The sequence below is a fragment of the Mus caroli genome, chromosome 3, assembly GCF_900094665.2.
Source record: "Mus caroli chromosome 3, CAROLI_EIJ_v1.1, whole genome shotgun sequence".
NCBI classification, from domain to species: domain Eukaryota; kingdom Metazoa; phylum Chordata; class Mammalia; order Rodentia; family Muridae; genus Mus; species Mus caroli.
Genome location: NC_034572.1, coordinates 3,653,603 through 3,659,698, shown reverse-complemented (window position 1 = coordinate 3,659,698; position 6,096 = coordinate 3,653,603).

Sequence of the window (6,096 nt, the reverse complement as noted above, 5' to 3'; positions counted from 1 at the left end):
GGGAGGGAAGGAGGATGGGAGAGGAAGGGAAAAGGAAGGAAGGAAGGAAGGAAGGAAGGAAGGAAGGAAGGAAGGAAGGAAGGAAGGAAGGAAAAAAATGCCAGGTCAAACACTATCTTTGAAAATCAGATTCCTCCCAACCTGAGTGATCAACATCACAGTTATCATCACCATCATCTTCTTCATCACTAAGTTCAAAGGAGTCACTAAATCAATAACAACAACAACAAAAAAAAAAAAAAAAAAGGAAGAACCCACTACTCTTCTCCTGTGCCTTATTGCTGGGCTGGAGCATTCTCCTGTTCTCTGTGTTCCTACTTTATAGGAATTCCATCAGAGGTGTTCCCAGGAGATCTCTAGTTTATAGAGAGCAGATTCGATATTGTAAAACCAATTCTGTATAATACATTTTATCCAAAAATATTTGTCTTATTGATTCTGGTTTTCTGGAGAAAACAATCCATAACTTACATTTGAACTTTACTCAGATTTTAAAAATATTAAAATGCCTCATGAAATATGAAGTAAAATGTGGGATTTAGGAATATTTCTGCAATTTGTTTGTACTTAATTGAATTATAAAAATATAAATCCTTAAGAAATCAGATGGTTATCATACATTATGCATATGCTGAAGGGAAAAAATGTAAATAATGCTTGGCCGCCCCCTAGTGTATTCTGTTAGGACTTAACTAGGAGAAATTTCAGTTCTATAACAAGTATATGAAAGAACACTTAAATGGAAACTTTCACTTATTAAAATAGTTCAAGTTCTTGGGCCTGTGTGATTACATCCCAGTCTTTGTCATATTCTAAGATGCAGGTAATCATTCTATAAATAAAAAAAAGAAGATTAAAAGATAATTTCATTAAATTAACTTACTTTTCCATTATATAAAGGAAATACAATGCCACTGTGAGACATGTAACAGTATGTCTCTGGCTTTGTGACCATTAGAAGACCATTAGATGATCATTAAAATTAACACATTTAATAGTAATCTCTTTTCATCATAATTATGTAACCATATTGATGGTGCATTTTCTGATTCTGTGTGACATGATGTTTTTGATGAACAAATTACTCTACCCACCTATACTTACATTTCCCATATACTCTATATACAACCATACTTAAAATATATTTGATTCTCAACAATAGTTAGGATTTGAAAATTGAGTAAGCAATTTTAGTTCCATGAATGAATTTTGTTTGGGTGTTTATTAGATGCAATTAAGTTGCACGATTTGAATTTGTTATAAAAATGAATATACCTGCATGTGTGTAAATATTACTTAAAAGACAAAATAATTTCTGAGAAATAAAGAAAATCAACATGTAATTGTATGCACCTGAAGATACTAGTATTAAAAGAATAAAGCCAATCACTGAAAGCAATATATTATAAACTTTCTCTTACTTGTGTTTCCTAGATTTTATGTAGATACATGAAATCATGCAGATATTATGATATGAACATATAAGTAAAATTGATTAGGGGAGAAAGAGGATTGATGATGGACAGAATAGCAGGTCAGGGCATATGAGAGTGGGTATGCTTAACAAGCAACATATGCTTGTACACAAGCTTTAAAAATACATTTTACAAAAGGTAATAGTGGGGTTGACTTTTCCAAAAAGACTTTCTATCCATATTACCACCAATCAAGTGGGTTTTTTTCCAGAAAGTCCTATTTTGCTCTTTGGAATTTCTTATTGTTTTTGTCTTAATGTTCAAAGCACTCTTGCTTTCCTTATGTTCCAAAACCATCATGCCGAGTGCATATAAAGTAAACAAATGGCTCTGGCTCTCTATTTTCTAAGGCAAATAAACAATATGCTATTCAGAAAACAAGAATAACCTATGAAAAAGGTACATGATATGAGTGACGGAAGGAAGAGTGGGGCATTAGAAACACTAAGGTAGGGTTAGAAATAATTTGCAACCTTTGCTAACATTTGTAATGATGAGCCAGCTACATTGTGACTGTGCACACATTGTTCTTTTAACTATTGCTTCACTATTCATTTAGATAAAGAACATTGGAAATTGGGGCTAATGAGGATATAGACTGACTTTTCTCTTAGTATATAAATCTACTTCTTGCGTCTTGTGACACAGGAGGCTTTAAACTGTCTATGAAGTCTCTATGGTGCCACATGCACAGTCATGAGGGAGAGAGAGTGAGTTTAATGCATATACACATACCAAGTTAACCGTACTCTGTACATCCCTTTTTCTGACGGCTGCTTCAATGATTTTCTCTGGAATATCTTTTAATCCTTAACAATTATGCTAAAAGTGAAATAAATCAGAATTTCACCACAATCATCCTTTTAAGTTTCCTTAATTGATGTGTGTGATTACTGTACCTCTGAGGACTTCATTTTACTCCTCTTGACTAAATTATTTTCTATCAGAAAACTGATTTAAGTAATGGTATTGATGAGAACAAGTTTAAGAATTTAAGTTTTTAAGGAGATATACTCAGTTTAAGTTACTAAGGCATGCTGCAATGAGAAGTAAACTTCATACAAAGAGAGGAAGTTGTTTGGCTAAATGTACAGTCAAAATCAAATCATACAGCTGAAAACTATGGGACAGATATAAATGGCATACAAACTGTTCAAGTGTCACCATTGTCATCTGTCATAATAACTAAATTTACATGCACCTTAGTCTAGAGACTTCACCAGAATGTTCTGTTGTTGTGAAGAGACTCTATGACCATGGGAACTCATAAAATTATTTAATTGGGGGTTTCCTTATAGTTTCATAGGGTCAGTCACTGTCATTATGGTGAGGAGCATGGGAACCAGTATGGTACTGAACACTACCTGAGAGCTACATCCTGATTTGCAGTGAGAGGGGAGACGGGGGAAGAGAAAGAGAGAGAGAGAAAGAGAGAGAAAGAGAAAGAGAGAGAGAGAGAGAGAGAGAGAGAGAGAGAGAGAGAGAGAGAGAGAGGAGAGAAGAAGAGAGGCGAGGGGAGGGGAGAAGAGAAGAGAAGAGAAGAGAAGAGAAGAGAAGAGAAGAGAAGAGAAGAGAAGAGAAGAGAAGAGAAGAGAAGAGAAGAGAGAAGAGGCTAGCCAGGAACATGTGGAGAGAGTTGGGAGAGGGAAAGGGAGAGAGCAGGAGCAGGAATGCTAGAGCATTTGCTAGACAAAGCTGAGGGGGCAAGCAACTCCTTTTATATTGAGTCAGGCATACCTGGCTGTTGCCTGGTTACTATGGGGCAGAGCTTAGAATGCTAACAATGATGACTTTGACATTGAACATTTCATTGAGTGCTTCTTGGACATACAAGATTCCTGTGTAAAGAATTCTTTGTTTTGTTTTGTACCCCATTCTTAATTGGGTTGCTGGTGTCTAATTTCCTAATATTTTGGATATTAGCCAAACAACCTAATTGTTCAATGTAGGGAATCTTTTCCCAATCTGTAGACTGTCATTTTGTCCTAAAGACAGTGTCCTTTGACTTACAGAAGCTCTTCAGTTTCATGAGGTCCCATTTATTATTTCTTCACCTTATTGCTTGGGCCACTGGTTTTCTGTTCAACAAGTTTTCTCCTGTACCAATGAGTTAAAAGCCATTTCCCATGGTCTGTTCTGTTAGATTTATTATTTCTGATTTTACATTGATGTCTTTGATCCATTTGGACTTGAGTTTTGTGCAGAGCAATAAATATGGATTCATTTCAGTAATATTTTCAATGAAATAGTCTTAATAAAGGGATGGCATCCTGCCATCTGTAACAACGTGAATGGAACTAGAAATCATTATGTCAAGCAAAATTAGACAGGCTAAGCAAGAAAGCATAATTTTATAAATTAAAATAAGAAAACAAAGCATGCAAATTACTTTTATTGTATATCAAGGAATATTTTCTTGCAAAAAGAATTAGATAGAGCAGTAGCTACTCTCAAAGGAACAGTTGAAAGATAGATGAACATACACATCCATGAAGGGGTAATCACAGGCTAACAGAAGGAAGCAGAGCATACCTATTGCTTTGGATTGTCAAAGCATAATACTTCTACCTCAAATGTCTGGATTCTTCAAATAAAAAAATACAACATAAATTGGATATCGTATTAGTTTTTTGTCAAAATTATTGTTCTGTTACTTCATTTTTAGGATTACTCTTTGGATTCTAAATCTGTTGTTGAGGTACATTGATGGAATTAATGAAATGAGTAGAGGAAATGAGGGACACAGTTTCTTCTATTAATGCCTCATGTGTATAACGTAGGCAGAACAACAACAAAGAATACATTTGTTGAAATTCTTTCTGTGGGTTGCATAAAAGGACATTTCTAATGTAGTAAATTAAACATGAAACATACTATTCACTTTTGGTCATTTTGGAAAAAACGAACTAATATATTTTTACCTCCAACTCCTGATCTTTTGAAAAGGTGTTCTTATGAAAAGCATGCAATAGTCAAGCCTGTTATCAGAATCAAGGGCAGAGAACATTAAGGCACAAGTCTCTCAGGTCTCCACCTTTTCTACATCATCTATTTGTAATATACTTAATATCCCCTCTGGTACTTCAATATAGCCTCATGTCATCTGTTCCACTTAGTAAACTAAAAAGTAAAGCATTCATTGCCGTTTATCAAATAAACTTAGTTAAGAGTGATATTGATAGCCAAATTTTGGAGTTTATAAGACTCACAAAATATTTAGACTATGGCAATTGCAGAGAAGTATTACAGGATATGTTCAATCAGAATTCAAACTCAAATAATTACTGGACTTTTAATACTATTTGACCCCAAGATAAAATACTCAAGATGATAAATCTTTTAAGAGAATATGGACATTAATCCCTGCTCCTAAACAAGGGTGTGTGTGTGTGTGTGTTTTATTGTAACATATTTCTGTCACTTACCCCATGCTACTTTCAGTTACAAATTTTTGATGCTGTTATTTTCTTGTGAAATCAATGTTGTTCTTTCAATTTAGGTATTATTTATTTTTTTATTCATTCATTCATTTATTCATTTAAAAAACACTCTATTCCTGACACTCTATCTGGAGCATAAAGCTGCCACTTGGTGTGTTATTTAATAGACAAAACAGCTGTAGAACAGCCGAGAGACATATTTAAGTTCTGTTAAGAATAGCAGGAAGAATTCTGGTCTTCAGCAATGCAGTGCCACTTGTGGGTTTACATAAACACACAAGACAAGTCAGCTCAAGCCCAGGGATTTTTTTTTTCAGTGAATGAAAAGCAATTCTGCCTGGGCTTGCTCTTGAATGGAATGGTGACATGTGCAATGCTTGCAAATATAGATTCTTTTATTGGAATCAGGCACTCCTCCTGGGCACTTGAAAAGAAGAAACTGTGCTTCTAGGAGAACATTGCATTTTCCAATTAACAGAAAGCATACAATGATATGAGACATGTCAGGTATGTTGTTTGTGCTCCTTTGAGTATGAGGTCAGAACAGTGTGACAGGTGAAAAGGACCAGAAAGCAAGATGACCATAATGAAAAAATACTGGTTTTCATGCTAAATTTTTAGAAAGCAAGTAATCTTTGAGCCTTGAATTAAAATTCTTAATTGTCATTAATTTTCCACAAAGTTTAAGCTTTCTATATTTTTAATTGTGGAGATGATCAGGTCAACAGCTTGTCTAGTTTGCTTAACATTAGCTGTCATGACCATAAACAAGTCCCTTTAAAAAACGAGAAGAAATTCATAGGTGTAATTGGGAACGAAGGAGCCCGGAAAGAGTCCTACAGGTCTACATCTGCACCCAGAAGATTGGGATTGTACTACAGCCCTCTGTGTACCTTGCCTGCCAAGGGAGACCTTGCCTCCAGGAAGTGCTCTGACCCCAGGATTCAAGGAAGATCACATTTTTTTCTCTGGTGACTTTCTAAGGAAAGAACACTCAAGAGCACATGGGCCACAGAAGTGGCAGAGCAAGTGGGAAAGTATCTTATGGGCATACATCTGCACCCAGGAGGTGGGGCTGTTCCATAGCCCTCTGTGCACTGCTCGTGCCAGAGACAGCTGGTCTCACAGGAGTTCTGACACAGGCTTACAGACTCACAGGAGGTACAAGCTCCAGCCAGAGA